The sequence below is a fragment of the Natrix helvetica genome (assembly GCF_964273705.1).
Source record: "Natrix helvetica genome assembly, chromosome: 4".
Taxonomy (NCBI): Eukaryota; Metazoa; Chordata; class Lepidosauria; order Squamata; family Natricidae; genus Natrix; species Natrix helvetica.
The window spans coordinates 122,095,578-122,116,064 of NC_138550.1; positions in this window are offsets into that span (position 1 = coordinate 122,095,578).

Genomic DNA, 20,487 nt, shown 5'->3' on the forward strand with positions numbered 1-20,487 from the left:
TTGTAGATTGCACATAAGGGGAGGGAGCAGAAATATAATGGCAAGTCAGAGGACTGCCCAACTCAACTTGAATGGAAAATTGTTCAGAGGCAGCTTTTCAGTGACACTTTATAAAGAAGAGGGCACATCAAAACAAACAAGCAAACAAATAAAAACCAAATTGAAATAGGTCAATTAGTAGTAATACAGTAAGTAACTAAAAGCCAGCATCAACTTGTATTTAACATCGGTTGTGATGGAATGTGTACCTGGAGAAAGTATTCTCGGCCAGTTCCCAGGAAGAAGGCAGTATGTTCCAGAGATAAACCAGAATAATAGACTGCAGTGGATGGAGGAAAAAAAGGGCGAAGTTCAGGGTAGACATACTCTAGAATCTCTTGGGATATATGTATTAGGTTAGAAGGTTATAGTTTTAGTCTGGCAAGATTTTGCCTATTATGTGTAAGCAAATAAAGAAATTGACTTAATTAGATTTCAGTGTGTCATTTTTGGGTTTGCATTTGGCATTGATGTATTTATTTAAAATACAACATTGGTATGAAAAGGTACAGATTTTTTTTCTTTACGTCCCTTTCTTCTTCCAGTTTCTGCAACTAGTTTATATATTTAAAACATTAAAATGTCTTTCATCATGCTTGTTTTTACAGACTGTGACATAAAAGTGACTACCTACCCAAAGCCTCTATTCCTCAGAGACACTGATAATTGGGACAATTGCATAATTGGCCCATTTTCTCTCTTCACGGGGGAGTTAAGTTTAAAGGGCTCTATTCGTTGTGACTTACAAGGAAGTAAGAAAGACATTGGAGCCCTCTGGGCCCTATCCTGAATCCCAGAGTGAAAGATTCCACAGAGAAATAAAATTCTTTTATTTGTCCTTTGTCAAATTCCCTGGGGTGCATTTGCCCATTAATATATTTTATGGCAATAAAATAATTCAGGGTAAACACATTTATTTGATTCTCAACCTCCTAAGCCAAGGTGAACAGAGCAAAATGGAACATGTCACTGTCCACCTTTCCTGTCCTTTGTTCTGGATGAGAAAAGATGAATTTTAATTTTAGAGTTGTTTCGTGCCTTGCTTGATGATGCCTTTAGACAAATTATGCCAAGAATTGACCATGTATCTTTACAAATTATCTTTACACAATGTTGCCCAAAGGGATATTTTTTCCAGGTGAGCAAATATAATTAAAACCGACCTTATCTCAAAATATAAATTGATACCTTTTCTCTCCCATGAACTGACACTCTGATTGCTTCCATCGGAGAGCAGTAAAACAGAGGCTTGCTGTGTTTGCACAAAATAACTGCAGCTTTGTGCTGAAAAATATGCAGCCCAAACTGGTGCTTGTAGCATACAGCATGATCAATTTGGTTATGGATAATCAGGAAATTTGATCACTCAGGTGAACAACTAGAATTAAAATTCATCCACCTGGCCCAGTGGTGGTGGTGGGTGGGGGGAAGGAACAAGGAAACAGTGAAAACTTCAATGAACTCTAAAAGAATTCCAATTTAGTGGTAATGTGTATTACCAGTGAAAAGACTTGATCGGAAAATTCCACCATTCACCTTTCAACCAAAATAAAAATCTGTAAATAAATAAAATTTTCCAGATAGAAAAAGACATGTAGCAGGAAATAAAATTACATTCAGAAATATATTTAATTCTGAAGTGATTGCCGGGTACTCCATCTTTGCTGTCATTTCTATAGAAGATGTCTCAGGGCACCTCTTGTCCCTCGGGCAACTTGAAAGATAGCAAGGGCCATTTATTTGTTTTTAATATGTTTGTTAAATTAGCTTCCATCACCACCCGCACCGCCATTTTAATGCTGGTGAGATGTGAAACTCAGCCACAATGAGCTGCCCTTCTCTTATTCTTCATTAAAACGGTAAGGACAGCTCCACTTGTCATCCTTGTTACTGAAGCCAAATAGAGATCGACTCTATTTTGTTAACCTAGTTTTGTCCATTTCAGGAATGGGAGGAAGGATGCTAAGACACCTCTCTGGATGAGCCCACAGTGGACAATGGCACTAGCTCTATTTTCTTGACATGAAACAAGATACACAAATGAAAAGGAATTCTTGGCACATTATTTTTTTGAGATGCAAAGGGCTTTTGAACTGTTTAGAAGTGTTTTAATGAGTATAATAAGTAGTTCTTGCTGGAAAAGATTAATTAGTAGGCTGTGAGGGAATAAAGGTATACAATCAACGTAAGTGAAGGCATGCTTACTCCCATATGTATACAGAGTATATTGATGCATGCATATTCAAATTAATCAACGCTCATAGTGATAGATGAAGAAATGCTTTTCTGTATGTGCATACATAGAAATAATATCTATACAGTGCAAACATTCTTTATCCCTCATTTATTGTTCAGGGGCAATAATATTTGAAATGGAGCAGTTGATTCCTTGCATGCTGTAAAATTGGGAGACTACAAATAGAAGAACAAATCAAATATGAGATTCTCAGGATGAAATATAGCTTTTTGCCTTTATGTTATTTTTCCATCTTAATTTGCTGCTATTTGAACATCATTGCTATTATATCCTTTCCTTAAGAGAGCCAATCAGCAAGGAAATTCAGATAGGGAAGTCATAAGAAAGGAACCTCTTCAGCTTTAATTCACCACTTTAGAACCATTAAATGTCTTTTACAATGACTAGAAAGGACACTTCAAAATGTGCAAAAGCATAACTTTCTAATAATTTTTCAAAACAGCCACATCTTTTCCTAAAATCTTAGTTGCCCTAGGCCAGTGATGGCGAACCTTTTTTGGCTCGCGTGCCACAAGTGGGGGGAACGCAGGGCGGTCGAGTGCAGGCGTGCCGCACCCATAATGCAACATGCGACCCCCCCAGTGCGCATGCGTGCAAAACGCGCGACCCCCCCCCCATTTTTACATGTTTTTTTTTGCCCTCCCCATGCTCCAGGGGCTTTATAGGAGCCTGGGGAGGGCGAAAAGAGCCTCCCCCGACTCCCCGGAGGCCCTCCGGAGGCTTCAGGGACTGTACAGAGGCTTCCCTGAAGCCTTCGGAGTGCTTAAAACCACCCTCAGAGCAAACCGGAAGTGACTTCCGGGTTGCTTGGAGGGTCGTTTTAAGCACTCCGAAGGCATCAGGGAAGCCTTGGACGGTCCCTGAAGCCTTCGGAGCGCTTAAAACCACCCTCCGAGCAAACCGGAAGTGACTTCCGGTGTTGAATACTGAGGAGCCTGGCCAGCAGAGGGCGTTTGGAGGAAACCCTCTGATTGGCCAAGGCGCGCGCTCCAGCCGGCGGGAGAATTCAAGGATTGCTATTGGTTCTACCGGCTGACAGCTGTAAGTATAAATAGCTGTCAGCCGGCTCGCGTTTTGTCCGTTGTCAGTTAGCCTGTTCCTTAATAAATTCTGTTGAGCTGACCGCTGCCTCAGTCTCCTCACTACAGATCTAACATCCGGGTTGCTCGGAGGGTCGTTTTAAGCGCTCCGAAGGCATCAGTGAAGCCTCGGACGGTCTCTGAAGCCTTCAGAACGCTTAAAATGACCCTCCGAGCAATCCGGAAGTCACTTCCGGTTTGCTCGGAGGGTGGTTTTAAGCGTTCCGAAGGCTTCAGGGACGGTCCCTGAAGCCTCCGGGGGGGGCTCTTTTCGCCCTCCCCAGGCTCCTATAAAGCCTCTGGAGCCTGGGGAAGGCGAAAAATAGCTTTTAAACAGGTGAACGCAGCTGGCCAGCGCGCGTATGCGCGCTGGCCAGCTGACAGGGCAGCGCCTTGCGTGCCCTGACAAATGGCTCCGCGTGCCACTTGTGGCACGCGTGCCACAGGTTCGCCATCACGGCCCTAGGCAGTTGCCACATAGTCCCAGGAAAAGATGCCACTTCAGTTAAGAGAAACTTGGAAGTTGAAATTTATGATAAGCCTTTGACTATGAAAAATAACTTAATGTTTGGAGAATTTATCAGGTTTTCACCTCCAAGATAGTTAAGCAGTTGGTTCATGGTCAGTTTTGCCATACTTGGATTAATAAAGCAGCCCATTGGCTGGGTTATACAAGATCTTATGCTACCATTGGATCTGGGTCAGAATGCTGCTCTTTGTGCTATTCTGGACCTTACCTCTTTTTTGTGTTGCCAATCATTACATTGGCTGGCCATTTCAGAAAGATGTCTGTATAAATTTGTGGTGTTACATTGAACCCTGGGAATTTGGAAAACCTACTGGTATTTCATGACCTTAGGTGGATGATCGAATCATCAGGAAGGTTCTCACACAAATTGGAATAGTCTTACTATGCCAGGGAGCCTTTCACTCTTTCTTCCTTCCTTCCTTCCTTCCTTTCTTTCTTTCTTTCTTTCTTTCTTTCTTTCTTTCTTTCTTTCTTTCTTTCTTTCTTTCTTTCTTTCTTTCTTTCTTTCTTTTCCTTCCTTCCTTCCTTCCTTCCTTCCTTCTGTCTTTCTGCCTGTCTTTCTGTCTGTCTATCTGTCTTTCTTTCTGACCTTTCTTCCTTCCTTCCTTGGAATTGATTTCCTCCAAAATAAGTCAGTGTTCTTAAAATAATATTGGGAGTCAGAGTTCTTGGAGTCAGAGCTCTTAAAATAATATTTAAGACAGCATAAAAACATTTTTATAGCCATTAAAAAGTACACTTTTAATCCATTAATTTGAAGGTATCAATATGATTGTTTGTTATGGGCTCTTAGGCTAGAGACTGTCTATATCCTATTGCAATTTTACATTTCATTGTGATATGTTTGAGTATTAGTTCCTTTTTAAAATTCTATCTTTATACTACATTATAGATACATAGCTACGTAATGATAAATAAACTTGTTTTAAAGGGGTTTTTTTTTGGAGGGGGGGAAATTACATCTGAAATTTTACCCTGCCCTAAAATGACATTTAGAGAACACTTTTTCAGCTTATTTGTTCACCTAATCAACTTTTTGGGGATATTTTTAGCATGGAATATGACATAAGAATAGCAGTTATATGGTCAGGACATTGTGGTGGCAAAAAAACCCCTCTGTGTGTCATATTGTCATGTAAATGGAAAGAAGTTTGGATTAGTTTGATGCATTACAAAATTTGTATTACTTTTGTGTCGTGTCGTGTCATTACACATATGATATTACTTCTCCTCCCTCAACTGCAGATGTATAATACTAGGATTGAGGTTTCTTTCCTCACAATTTGCTATTTTCTTCAGGTTAATGAAGATCTTTTCACTCCGTCAGATGAAGAGGTTAATTTTCCAATCTTTCTTATTTGCTTCCATTTTACTAATGATTTTAACTGATATAAGTCAACTTGAATTATCAATGTCATCAGTAAGATTGGCTATTTTATTCCTGTGCAACTAAATATCAGTGGAGATTTTTCAATTATTGCTATTGCCAGATAAAGCAGAGAGGGGTCCCATCCAGTGAAAATATATATAAATGGGCTATTATTTTTACTTTTTTATCTTTATACTCTTGAATGTTGTACAAAGTTTGACTCATAAATGCAGTGGCAATCTCTAACCTCTCCCTCTGTCAATCTTCTCCATGCTGGGTGTCAGCAATTCACAGATGGTACAGACTGAGGCAGGACTCAGCTCAACTCCCATTGTGTAAAAACATGTTTTATTACACAAACTGTTATAAAATGCATTTTTTTTCATACGAACAGGTTTATAGCACATCTTTGTTCCAGGGGCATGGGCACAGTAGCATATCTTATATGTTACGATCATTCTATACCTTACTCCTATGTTCTATTCTCTCCACCCAGTTTTTATTGTAATTCTACTATGCAATGCACTAATCTTATAATTCTATACCTTGCTTTAATTTCTGATCTCTACATTTATCTTACATCTTTCTACTTTTATCTACAGTGTTGACTATTAGCCCTTCATCTATTTCTTAACCGTTAGCTACTTAATTAATGATTAACTAATACTTGTTTACCACTAATAATTCTTCAACTGCTGTTAGGGAATATCTAGTGCTCTCTTCTCCCCCAGTCACTTTCTGGTGCTTCCCCAGCCCACACATACTTCCCACTGACTTGAATGGGGAAAGCTTCTGTGCTTCAAAGCAAAAAATCTGTAACTGGGAAAGACTTCTTGTTCTACTGCGACTGCTCCCTTCATGTTCTTCTCTGCTGCCCTGCAGCTCTTTTGGCATCAGCTTTCCAAGGAAAGTGGGATCTTTAACCAGGTCCAGGTGGGAGGGAAAGAGAAGGTGCTTTCATCACCACAAAGCCATCCACTCTCAATAAGAATTCTGCCAGTATCAAAGGTGCATGATTGAGTTAGGCCGATTCAAAATTTGCTTCACAATTACAAATAATAAACCTTGCCAAGAAGATTGGAAAAATCAGGCGATCGTGGTTCTCTATGCTTTGCATGGGTGTGTTTTCAAACTGGTTCAACGGAATGAGTATTTTTAGATAGCCTCTGAAAATATTAGATATGCAGGTGAGAAGGTCCTTAGATAGACAATGTAAGAAAAGATCTCTTTCAAGCCTTCTGTTTCATTCTCACTTCAAATGATTTGAATGAGCAGCAAAAAGGATGCAAGAAAAGCGGTGCCATTTTTTGCTGAAAGTGGATAACGTGCCTTTCATAGTAGGCATATCAAACCCCTCTACTCAGCAGGAGAGTAGTTTTGGGCTGGCATTTAGGCTGCAGAAGAAGGGAAATTATTTATAATATGCAGGGTGGAAAATTAGGCCATTGTACTACTGCACAGGGGAAAGATTCATAAAAAGTCATTCCAAATTATTCTTATATAACTGACAATGACATCGTTGTAAGGCGGAATCACAACTTTATTTGTCTTACTTAAGATGATATATGGAGTGCTTGTCTGTTTATTCTGCCACAAACAGCTTCTGCCAGATACAGCAGCAATTCCCTTGGGGGGATCCACTGATAGTTATATGTTACTTGAGCAAAATCTCTCAAGCGACTTCCTACTTACAGGTATCCATTATTTTAAATTCAAGGGATTTTGTTGTTGCTGTTGCTGTTGCCTGAATGTATGTGTGCATAAAAAAAGGGAATAATATAGCATTGCTTTTCAAAATATAAATATACCGTACTGGAACAATGTTCCAAATGCTTGTATTTGCATTTCCGAAGCAAAGGATGTATTGCTAGAGTGGGAAATGTGTCAATAAATTGGCGTAATAATCCAATCTGGCTGAGGTTAAAGGGACGTTTCTTTGTCGGATGCAGTTCAGACCTTAGCAAATATCAGGTTACATAATTAAGCCACTGTTCCTTGGTGTTCCTGGAAGCTTGTGGGCAGCTCATAGGCACTGGAGTGACAATCAGAAACTAAGCAAAGGAAATGAACAGGTAGTGTGGCCACCCACAATCCATTCTTTGTCTCCCTTGCTGTTTTTCCCTCCTCTCCAAGGATGATGAAAACATGCCTCCTATTCTTCTCCCTGAAATGTTTGTATAATTCAGAGCTATATTTTGAGGTTGGGAGGAGAAAAAGAACACACACACATACACAGACCTTAATTGCTAGTGTTAAGCAATGAGCAAAAATAAAACACCAAAATATCTCTCCTGCCTTTCTGGCTTTTGTCATTTGCACAATTTTCTAAAGGCTGGAGCTGCTGTTATTTTGTGCTTGAGAGATGATGTGGGGTACTGGAGCACACTCCTGGGGGCAGGGGAGAGAATGAAGAAAAAGAGGATAGAAAGACCGTCATTTTCCTTTCCTTTAAACAACCCTGACTGCGTGCTTAAAGGAAGAGACAAGAATGTTATTGAATAATGCCGGACAACATAGTCATCTACCAAGTGCTACAGTGATGCCATATTTTCTCCTTGTGATGCCATTACAAAATGGGTGCAGCCATTAAGTGAAATTATGAGCCACCTATTCAAGAGGTGGAACGACTGGACAATGTTACATTTCAAAGTTATGGGGAGGCATCCTTTGGATGGCCATATTGTTGTACACTAAGCTTTTTTCCTCAATGCTCCCTCTGCATTGAGGGCTGGAATTTCCTGATTTGTTACAGTGAAGCCACAACCGTGCACATTGTCTGGCAGCCCTGATTTCAGGGAAAATGGAGTACAGTTTCACATCTTAAAATCAGATTTTTAAGTCACCATCAAGATGACAGGAATAAAATGAAGTTTGCTTCTGCTTCCCTGGTACTAAAAGCATGTAAGATAACTTTTTATAGAAAAATAAGATGAAGATCAGTAACTTTTGGTGTGCCTTTTAAGTTGTCCTGATGTTCATTGTGTTTATACAGTGCCAGGCCAATTTCTGATACTTATGAGCCAGTGGTTGCATTATAAGATGGACTACAGGATTTAGATTTCGCTTCCAAGTTCCAGCCTTTGTTAAACTAGCCAATACAAGAATTAAGCACAACTAATTGAAATGGGAATCACTGGACTTGCTCTTGATGACTACAATAGAAACCAGAGGAGAGGAAATTGGTTTTGGACTAGCTGCAATATTTCCAATATAAGGACTGTAGACAGCCATGTTATCCGTTCAGTATCAACATTTCCATAATATAGCAAATGTAAGAATGAAATTGAAAAAGGAACGATTATGGCAAGGAAGTTTATGGTCAGATCCAAACAGTGACTCGTTGTTTGAAAGGGCTTTGACATCTGGAATAAGAAATGCTGTGGATATGCAAAACATTATTATTATTCAGAGTTAACAACCAAATTTCAACCACTTGCACTTATCCATCTGAGCAGTGTGCTCTCAAGGGAAGAAAACACATATCTTGTCAGCAGACAGTCCTCTTAAAGTAGGTTATAAAACCACCTTCTTGATCACCATCTGGAGTAACATTCATAACCAAGGGAGACCAGATGTGAACACATGAAGCGATACATCCCACTTTTTTCAATCCATTAGACATAAAAGAGTTATAGCATCAGACCAGTTGCAGGTTAGACCAATAGCCTCTCCCACCCTCGGTGAACTAGCATCTAGTGGATCCACAGTGTGATTCAAGTGGGCCCCATAAAATTAAGAATGGCAAAAGTGGCAAAAGGAGCAATAATTGTTAGTCAAGTGCTGATCTATTATGCAGCCACAAAGTAGAAACGGCACCTTCCTGGCCCCTGCATGACCTGGTTAACTCATGGAGGGGAAAAATACTGCCAGTAAAATCCTACAGATATCTACTTGGATGTAAATCCTCTTGAAGGATTGCAATTTGTTCCAAGAAAACTGGAAACAAGACTGCATTTCTATTTCCTCCTCCTCCTCCACCTCCTCCTCCCTTCCACTTTGTTCAATAAATAAGCCATGTAAACAGTATTTTTTTACAGTAAATAGTAAACTGTCCATTTCTCATGATTTTTCTGGACTAAATTAGAAAACCTAACTGCTACAAAAAGAATATGTCCTTTTGTTAATTTTAAAAAATCCTTTAATCTGGGAGAGATTCTGTGAATAAAAAAACAAGGATTTTCAATAGATTCCCCATAGCTTCTCCCACCATTTCTCATCAGAGTAAGTTTCTGGGGGCTGCAAGGGAAATGACAGAGGTATACTCAAAGGTGAGCTTTTTATGAGAAGAAATAATATCAAAATGAACCCAATGTGTCCCTTGAAGAAAGTCAGCTAAAAGGACAAATATGCAGTTTAGGTATCTTTTCCCTTAAGACCATTTTCTATAAAGAGAAATAGAAGCTTGAATTGGTTGCTGAATTGTCTACTAGAGGAAATTGGAATGGGATGGCATGTAGACCATGGAAATGGATTTAACTTTCTGGACTGACCGTGCCAAAGCACAATGGATATACTCTGAAGAAATAGTAGATCTCTGACCTCAGAGGAAACAAAATTATTTCTGGTAACAATGCAAATGAATTTAGAAAGTAAATGTAAAAGGGAAAAGTGTGTATCTGAAGGATCTCTATGGTATTCTCTATATATCACCTGCAATGTTGCTAGGTTTTTTTCTTATACTGTTTAGTCTTTTGAAAGAACTGACACATCTGTGTACTATGTATTATATTGTAGGATTTTGGAATTTGCTAGGTGCGCAGTGATAAGTGACAGGCATAACAGTGCTTTCGGATTATCCAATTGAATAATCATGGTAATTCCTTCTATGGCAGATTTGATATCATTTTAGCTTTCAGTGACTCTAATTTGATCATTTAGGTTGCCTGGTAAAGTTAATATTTGCATTATATATAATGCATTGAAGGAAAAAATAATAGACCCAATCTTGTAATTTTCTCATCTGAAATACCCTCATAACTCTGATAAAAAAATAAGAACAAGATTATAACACTAGGTTTTATGCCGCCCAAATATTCATGGGTTAAATATTCTGGCATATGCTTCAGTAACTATGAATCTAAGCAGGGGTGGGATCCTACCAGTTTAACAACTGGTTCGCTGAGTGCGCGCTTCTTATGCTTGCACTTGCTTCGCTCCCATGAGCACCTGACATGCCTGACATACCTGATGAGTGCTGTGTGTGTGTGTATGTGTGCACAATTCATAGAAAAACAGCTGAGGTGCAGCAATCCACTCTGTTGCACCTATCAGCTGGGCTAAAAAAACCAAGGAAATATAGGTGGGTGTAGCTCAGGAGCAGGCGGGCAGGTGGGCTCACCTGAAGGTCGGATCAAACTGGTTTGCTTTCAGCTGATCTTCAGAGCTACCGGTTCGCCCGAACTGAGCCAAACTGATAGAATTCAACCCCTGGACCTAAAGACTATTATTGTTACTATTCAGTGAATATTGTTTTGAGTGTATTAAGGGTAAATAAACAATAACATAATTCAAGGACAATGCTTGAAAAGGAAGCAGAAGGATTTATTTTATTTATTTATTTTATTAAATTTGTTAGCCGCTCCCTCTCCACAAAGGGACTCGGGGCGGCGTACAATAAATAAAACACATATTATAAAATTACACATTGTACGGAGGAGGTATAAAACACAGTACAATATTATAATAACATAACAATATTAAAATAAGTTAAATTAAAACCCCAATAGAAATTACAAGTTTAAAAATTGCCAGGAGGAATAAAATGGAGCTATGGTTGAGCCAGGCCTGCTAGTTGAAAAAGGTGGGTCTTGAGTTTTGAACGGAAGGAGCGGAGGTCGGTGGTAATCCTAATATCTGGGGGGAGGTCATTCCAGAGGGCTGGGCCCATCACAGAGAAGGCCCTACTCCTGGGCGTTGCCCTCTGGCACTGCTTAGTGGACGGCACCCGGAGAAGTCCCTCTCTGTGAGAGCGAATTGGTAGTAGGGATGTATGGGGCAGGATGCGATCCCGCATGTAGCTAGGTCCTGTGCCATGGAGCACTTTGAAGATGGTAATCAATACCTTGAAACGCACCTGATAGACCACAGGAAGCCAGTGCAGCTCGCGCAGGAGAGATGTTATATGGGAGTATCTCGGATGAGGAGGAAGAGAAGAAGAAAGAAGGAAGGACTGCCTAACAACATCCAAGCTGCAAGTTTGAGGCATTTCTCTGCATCTATAATCTCTGGAAAGAATACTGAACATGGGCTGAAATGGAAGTTTATGTAGTAAACAATCAATTGGGTTTACTGTGCAGATTTACTATGGAACTCTCTGATTATTGTCATTTCCCCCCTAAATCCCCCTATTCCTAATACACTTATTTTGAGAAAGATTTGGCTTCATTGGTTGAAAAAGGAATTTCTGATTAAAACCTTCCCAAATGTGTGAGATTGAATCTTTGTAACTCTATTCATTGTCTTTCAAGATTGGCTTGAGATTTGTTAAATTCTTTAGTTTTAACTTGGGGAAGAAAATCCAAAACATTTACATTTCTGTCTTTCTAGATCCACATGATTGGGTTGGGCTGATTCAAAATTTGCTTCACACATAGTAAATAGTAGTAAACTATTCACACATAGTAAATAGTAAACCTTCCAAAGTCTGGAAAATCAGTTTATCGTGGTTCTCTATCCTGTGCATGGGTGTGTTTTCAAACCAGTTAACATAGTGAGTGTTTTTAGATAGCTTCTTAAAATATTAGATGTGCAGGTGAGAAGGTCCTTAGATAGACAATATAAGAAAATACTTCTTTCAAGCTTTCTGTTTCATTCTCCCTTCAAATGATTTTAATGAGCAGCTAAAAGGATGCAAGAAAAGCGGTACCATTTTTGTTGAAAGTGGATAACGTGCCTTTCATAGTAAGCATATCAAACCCCTCTGTTCAGCAGAAGAGTACTTTTGGGCTGGCATTTAGGCTGCAGAAGAAGGAAAATTATTTGTAATATGCAGAGTGGAAAATGATCCAATCCCTTCCTCTTTCTATATGCATCATCTTGACTTTTCTGACCACACCCCTGTAGATGCCCTGTCTTAATGGTCTCCCTCTCTTCTATGTTCCCTCCCATTCTCCTTATCCATTAGTAATCACTTTCCTTTTCCATTAAAATGAGTTTGGAATGGCACTAACAGCATGCTGTTTCACCAGATGGCACTAGGGAGGGAGGGGACTTTTTTTTAAAAAAGTACAATATCACATTGACTTTGGAGCCCCTTCTGTGTGTGGAGCTGTGACAAGCACTTCAGCCATAATAGCCCCATCTCCATCCCAAATTAACAGAACCTGCCCTACCCATTTGGAAGAAAGCAACAGCAAAAAGCAATGTGTTTCTTCTTTTGTAGATTCTAGATCCTTAAGAGAATCTAAGCCTCATGGGCTGAAAGTTGTTTTCCAGAATTTTGTTTTTCTTTTCCCTCTATACCATACACATTTCCTCATTATTTTTCTCAGATGTTGTGACTTCTCATCGCTGGTCAGTGATGCTATATAAAATGCATGAGGTCCTTCTAACAACACTCCTTTGAAACCTATTTAAAGGTGGGGAAAAGGGGATTTCATACCTAGACCCTTGAGGAGAAATATGACATTCTTCCTTTCTTTCTCCTTAACGTCACCATTTCTTCTGACTTGTTGGAATCCATTTATCTCCTTATGATTTATAAAGGAATCCATGAAGTGTCCACATTTATAGACTAAATTTTATGTATGCCTTGACATTTATAGACAATCTGAAACAAAGCTGTACCTCACCAACTGAGAAGCAATCTAGAATCAGACTGCAGACAAAATTAGTTAGTATACTGATGTATTCCATTAATTATATACACTGGGGAGAATGTAACTCGAACTTCCTTTCAGGCATACTGACAGCTCATGCTGGTATAGTTGCAGCCTGATCCTATTATTATGGTATCCTGTGTATTAAGGTATCCAGAGCCCAAGTAGAACAGAGTTGAATAGATGTTTCCTACTTGGCTATCAGACTGGGCTCCTGTGAAGTTGAAAACAAAGTAAAGTAAAGCCAAGGGCATGACAGAGCCGGCCCATCATTAGGCAGAGTGATTACCAGAGGGGGTTGATTGGGTGTGTCATGAAAAGACAGCAAACTAACTGCAGTAAAACTTTAATTCAATGGATCATTCAAGGGGGAAAGATGCTTTTAAATCCAATGTCCACTAAATCCAAATTTACGTTATTTGCAATGTATGTAATTGCATACTTTCATAATGGACAGAAATAGTATTACTGGACAGCACTATTTTGGGCAGCAAATCTTCAGTTTAACTGACAACATCCTCCCCTATTTTGAAAGGCTATTTAATGAGGTTTTCAATGAAATTTTAAAAAATGTCTGTTTTATTCAATGTCAGCTAACTCAAGATCTGTTTTTAAGGGTTGGTTGTAATTTAATGTGTTACTATTTTACTCTTCTTGTGGAAAAAAAGTCAAAAAGCCTGGCAAAGCTTACATACTTGTTGCTTTGACAAAAGATCAAATCAAGACCTCTGAATATATCTTGAGTTGGTTTCATAGAATAGATGAAGTAATGGGAATGAGAAAGCAAAATTTGTTTCTTTTCCAGTGTACATAAAAGATCTGGTCAAAGCAATATATTTTAGCAGATGCTCCTGTTGAATGCTCAAGGAAAAGGAGATCAGACTTCTGTGTGAAGATGCCACTTATGTCCATAATCAAAGAAGATACTATTTATTTATGTATAAGTAGTTATGTTCTTATCTCCTACTAACAGAAAGGTCTGAGCAGAGAAAGTTTATGCTAAGCATCTTTGGAATGGATAAGTTTGCTAACAAAGCTGAACACACTTGATAAGAAAAGAGTGACACTATTCCTTGCGCTAAATTCTGATAGAAAACATGTGATGAAAGTTCTTATGAACTGCTTGAGAGCTCCAGATGGACAGGTCTTGCAGCTAACTAACTATTGCTCATATGCTTAATCTATAAGGGAAAATGCAGTTGACTTTTCATTCAATCAGAGCTATTCATACTTTGTTTCCTTTTGTTATTAGCATTGTTCTTTTACCCATCATTGTTATGCCCACAGTGGTGGGGAGGACAGTGAAAGGAAGAGAAGAAATGAAAGATGAAAATTTGAGCAATCATTCATACGTCATTGGCCACATAAATATTCAACTTTTCAAATAAGATTATCCATTTTTTAAAGATTTTAAAAACGTGATTAATATATTTGTTTGCCGTGTAACTAAGAAAATATCCAAAATAACAGCAGTGTAAAAGAGATCGCTTTCCAGTTTTATTTTTAAAATTAGCTGTAAAGAATTAACAGTGTAGGGACACAGTGGCTCAGTAGCTAAGATGCTGAGCTTGTCATCGGAAAGGTTGGCAGTTCAAAGAATTAACAGTGTAGGGACACAGTGGCTCAGTAGCTAAGATGCTGAGCTTGTCAATCAGAAAGGTTGGCAGTTCAGCGGTTCGAATCCCTAGCACCACATAACGAAGTGAGCTCCTGTTACTTGTCCCAGCTTCTGCCAACCTAGCAGTTCGAAAGCACGTAAAAATGCAAGTAGAAAAATAGGAACCACCTTTGGTGGGAAGGTAACAGCGTTCTGTGCACCTTTCGCATTTAGTCATGCTGGCCACATGATCACGAAGACATCTTCAGACAGCGCTGGCTCTTTGGCTTTGAAATGGAGATAAGCACTGCCCCCTACAGTTGGGAATGATTAGCACATATGTATGAGGGGAACTTTTATTTTTACCTATGAACAGTGTAATTCAAAGCAGAGCTGGGAAGGAGAGAAACTATTTGCAGTAATTTCAGACCAACTTTAGTGGGCTTTCCAGACAAATCTTTGTAGGTTAAGTTTTCCTCCCTTTGTAAAAGGGTCAGTGAAATGGTAGAGTAGCAAAGGTTAGGGATTATAGCTTTTTAAAATTTCCCAATAATTTTGTTTGTTTGTTTATCCAATTTATATGACTGTCTTTCTATCCACGAAGCTAGTATCGAATTACATTAACTAAGAAACCATGTAAAACTGTATCAAGACTTTAATAAAATCACTAATCACTAATTACACTCATGGCGCAGTTCCCACGCTAACATATTGATCCCCAGCTTTCATAGCCTTGCCACAGCCAATAGAGATGGGCTGTCCATATTTCAGGAGGGAGGTATCATAAAGAGAAGATATGCTTCCAGGGACAACCAAGACCTTCAATTGCTACTGGGAGCCTCCTGGGAGCTATTACAGTGAATGCAGCAGTGGTGCTATCTTTGGACAAGTTGATCTACTCACTTCCTCAGACTACTGCCTTTTGAGAATTACAGGTTTTGACTGTAAGATCTTCATTTCCCAGAATTTGTTTAATTTCCACAATGGCAGCCACTTTATAAATCGACCCTTCATGCATCCCTCTCTCCCAATAATAAATCACCATAGACTCTTTTTCACCCAATCCAATTCTACTTTGGAAAGACAGTAGAGCAGAAGATGGAAAGAGAAATGAAAACATTAGAGAAACGTCACAGGCAGTTATAAAAGAGGAGAAGCATGAACAATAATGCATACTCCTCCTCTAAGGATGATAGGCAAATACATTTCTTCAATTCAGGTGTATCCACAGAGTATGGTCAAAAAATCAAGATAATGGCTGTGATTGTAGAATCAAAACACTATAATTTTTTATGTGCGCATATGAAATGGGAAGCACACCAATTGCACTGTGATGGCTGCCAACCTTGAATTTTTTTGACCTAACCTGTGGATACCTCCCGCCTTTAAGCTTTAAAGCATGTGACTTCTTCCAAATCACAAGTATTTCCATGTTCAGTAGAGAGAAGTCCTCGTGCATGACTGCCACCTATTTTAGAAGTTAACAAAATTCTAAAATAATAGTTGGCCATTATTCTATTTTTATGGAATCTCTTAGAGAGCCAGTTTGGTTGGATGGTTAGGGCATTAGGCTAGAAACTGGGAGAGTGAAAATTCCAATTACACCTTGGGTACAAAGCTAGCTGGGTGACCTTGGACCAGGTACCCTCTCTCAGCTCTAGGAAGGTATTTCCAAAAATCTTGCCAAGAAAACTGTAGGCATTAGCACAAATAGTTGCCAGGAGTCAACAATAATTCAAAAGCAAACAAACACTTACAAAAAGAAACCTCTTAACATTAAAGCTAAATTGCAGCTTTATAATTTTTAATTTGGGGGCATTGGTAGACAAAGCTTTCTGGATGGTTGGATGGTTCCTGGAAGAAACACACTTTCTTCTAGGAACAATATTGCTTAGATTTAAAAGAAGAACCACCTTCTAGCAACTACTCAGAATCCTACCAATAATGTATAAGAAAATATAAAAGACATGTTAGTCTATACTATTAATATTTTAATTGTATATTGCCATCACAAATTTCTCTTGATTTAGTGTTTATTTGAATAAAAATTAAAAAGCAATTCCCCCCAATGTTAGTTCAAATTGGCACAAAGTTGTATAATTAATTATTATAGTCCTTGGTTAAAAATATTACCTGATTAATCATCTGCCTTTTAACTGATTAATCAATTATTTTTTTTAAAAAAAAACATAGTATACATTCTTTCTCTTTTCCAAAGTTATTGAAGGAAACATAATACTTTAAAAATCAAATCACTGCTCATTGTTAAAAGAAAATAGCACCTTTTAATATTGTGTTTGTTATTTTCTATTCCCATAACACATTAAAGCTTCAAATGATTTCAAACATAAAAAATGTATTCTTTAATCTCAGCCTCCACAATTAATCAACTAAAGTTTGATTAATATGGTAATTAAATTGATTAACATTCACAGCCCCAAGTATTAGGTGATCAATTATAGTACATCATGTCTTTCTGTTATGTCAAACAATTAACAAATTATAGTATCCATTTATAGTATATCAAAATAGAATTGGAATTGTAAACTGGAGGAATACGGGGACAAAATGGGAGGAAGCGAGCACAAAGCTAGGAAATATAATCTGCAACCTGCATATTTCAAGTTATTGGCACGCTTCTAAAGTGTTCTTAATTTTATTATACAAACTAGGAGAAATCTGTTTTTAAATTAGTGGATTGGGTAACAAAAGAGTTAAATGAAAGATAAGGAAATTGAAATGATAACTTTGCCACAGAAATTTTGAGATTATACATATAAAAATAACGGTATATGGATTTTATTCCTTTGTTAATTCCTAATGCTCACTGCCACCATATTTCTACTATACTCTCCAAATCACTGGGTGAATTAATATTTATGTTTAAAGGTTTAAAATTAAATCATCTTAATTGGAAAAGATAAAACTGGAGGGCTTGTCCCTTCTGCCATTAAAGTGCCCACTCTTTCACGTCCCAGAATTAGCAATGGGGAAGGTGCATTTAATTTCGCAAAATAGCTCTAGAGGTAATTCTGCCCAAAAGATTAAAGGAAGCAAATTTTGCAACAGAAGTTCTTGTTAAGTTAAATTTAAAGTTCACGTTTCAAAAAAAAAATTCTCTCTCTCTCTTTCTCCCCTTCCCCCCTCCCTCCCTCCCTCTCTTTCTTTCCCTTTTTAAAAACCATTCTCAGAAAACAACTGGGAGGAAAATCTTACATACTACTATAAGAGAGCATCAGAGTTCAACTTCACTTTACCTCTACAGGTATGGTCCTACATAGATAGCAGTAAATAATTTTCCTCTTGCTGGACAGAATGTCATAGCTTATGGGTGAATACAATTCAAGCTACATCCATTATTCAGCAAATTTACTGCAGACAATATAAAATTGAAGTACAGTATATATACATTCAGGCAATTGGTCAATACCATGACTTGTCAAGTTTCACTATTGCATCAGAAAAAAAGCATATATTTTTTTCTTTCTGTATCTTTTTATTGAACAACTTGCAAGGCCAGTATCATTTGCTATAGACAATAGCTTAGTTCGTACTTAATACAATAATACGGTAAGTTTGGGTTTGATTAAGGTTATGGCTTTTTCTTCAGGCTCAATCAGACCACCAAGGCTTGTTCAACTATCCATAATTTAAAAAATACTGACCTGGGTGAATCTCTGGGTGAATCTCTGAACTCAGCCATCAGTGCTTTAGAGAAAGTAATCACTTGACTTAGTATAATAGAGATTGTGTGTCATCCACACATAGGTTTAGGAATAAGTAGCAGCTACAGAAGATTCATGGCTCTTTAGCATATAGACACCCTTTAGCAATCATTGAGTGTTATGGATAATCTTGACACATCTAAGTTAGTTTTATCTATACTGCTTTGTAGCTCCTGCTCAAGAGCTAACCCTCCTAGAAATAACAGGATAACAGCTAAGCCTTTGAACATATGTCATGGCACACAATAATTCAACCCTACCATACACTCAAGAAATCATATGAGAGTCCTTATGTTCCCTCAACATTTCATACCAGCTGCTAGCACCCACTCGTAAGTTCCCTCACCACCCATAGCAGCCGGCAGCCCCCAACAAAAGGATGAGGGACCTGCAGAGAAATATTAACTAAAAACATCATTTACGTCTTCAAGTCTCTTACTGCTTTAAAGTTTCATAGCCACTGGAAAATTGCACACACAAAAAAAATCAGAACTGTTCTATTCCACACCCCCACAAAATTAGGGCAGTTAAATGTCTCGAGCAATTCAGGGTCTTTTCGTAAATTTTCTTTTGATTGACATGAAGTACAAACAATGGAAGAAGTCAACTTGGCTATCTTTGTGAAAGTGATGTGTCTTGCACTATCTGGCACTGCTGATTTCATTTTGACTAAAAGTTGATAGAAGGCAATTGTATCTCAGTATGTAACAGCATTCATCTTGGCACCAGCCATCAGTATCAAATGTTTTTCGCTGCCCCTTGCTAGCTGTACCGCTTCACTCATTCTAGAAGAATTACCCCTCCTCTTGCTAGGGTGCTATGCTGTTCCATATGGGCTATCTAACAAAGATCACAAAATGTACTGCTCAGCATTTAAACAGCAGTTCACTCTGCTTTTGCCTGACCTGTACAACCTCAATCAGAAATGAAGTAATATGCTGTGAAGAACACTGCTGGCTATAAAGTCATTCTACAGGTATTTTGTTCCTAGTTTTGGGGGGCGGGGCGGAGATTTCCTCCCTTCACTATATGCCTAGGAGTTGAGATGAGGTATGCTCTATTTATTTCAGTACCTACAAACCATCTTACTATTCTTTTTAGGGGGATGCGACACTATACAAAGCACAGAAAAAGCGTAAGAAGACAAAGAAATTGAAGATACAATATAAGGAAAGGAAATAAAGCAAAAACTAGTCCATACAAATCCCATTTAGTACCTTTTCACCCTTGCAAACCTGTTCTTGCTTTCACCCAGCCCATACTTCATAGGTTTCCTTTTTGTTCCTACATTTTTCATCATACTCTTTTAATGGTTCTCTTCAAGTCAGTGGAGGCAGGCTGTTAGTAGCATTGATGGGGAACAGGGGTTGGCAGAAGGTAGGGCATCAGTGGGGTTGGGGCACTGGCATTGACAGAAGGTAGACAGTGGTGGGTGTGGGACAGCAACAGCAGTGTCTCTTCACAATAGTGTTCTTTTTTTTTTAAAACAAAGTTTTATTGGTTTTTTGGTATTTTACAAAAGGAAAAGGTATGGGGAAAGTTACAAATTGTGGCAGCCGCAAACTGCGGTAGGTATACCCCCCCTCCAGACTCATGGTGTACATTTGCATAGCATTCAAATATTACATAATAACATATAGTCAGTGTGGTAAATTCATAAGTAATTTCAATCAATTTGTGTCATGTGGATTTTCTTTATTTGTGTGATCTGAGCTTTCTTGATGTCGCCCCATCTCCCCCTGTTGGCAGTGCTCCGGCCCCTCCCGTGTCTTGTGCATCTACTGGGATGTCTTCTGGTTTTTCTAGGAGTAGTTAATTTTTTTCCATAAAGGCCTGCGCCTCTATGGTTGTATTAATTCTGACCCTTGTCTCCTCCCAGAATATTAACATACCTTCAGGCAGCAACCAACGAAACCACACCCCCTTCTGGTATAATTTATTCGCCAATTGCGAATAATATTTTCTTTTCTCCCTCACTTTCTTGGGGATCTGTTTCAGTATGGTTATCTCCTTATCTTTGTATATCAGGGCTTGTCCCCTTTATTCACAATAGTGTTCTGACCTAGGCTTTTCAA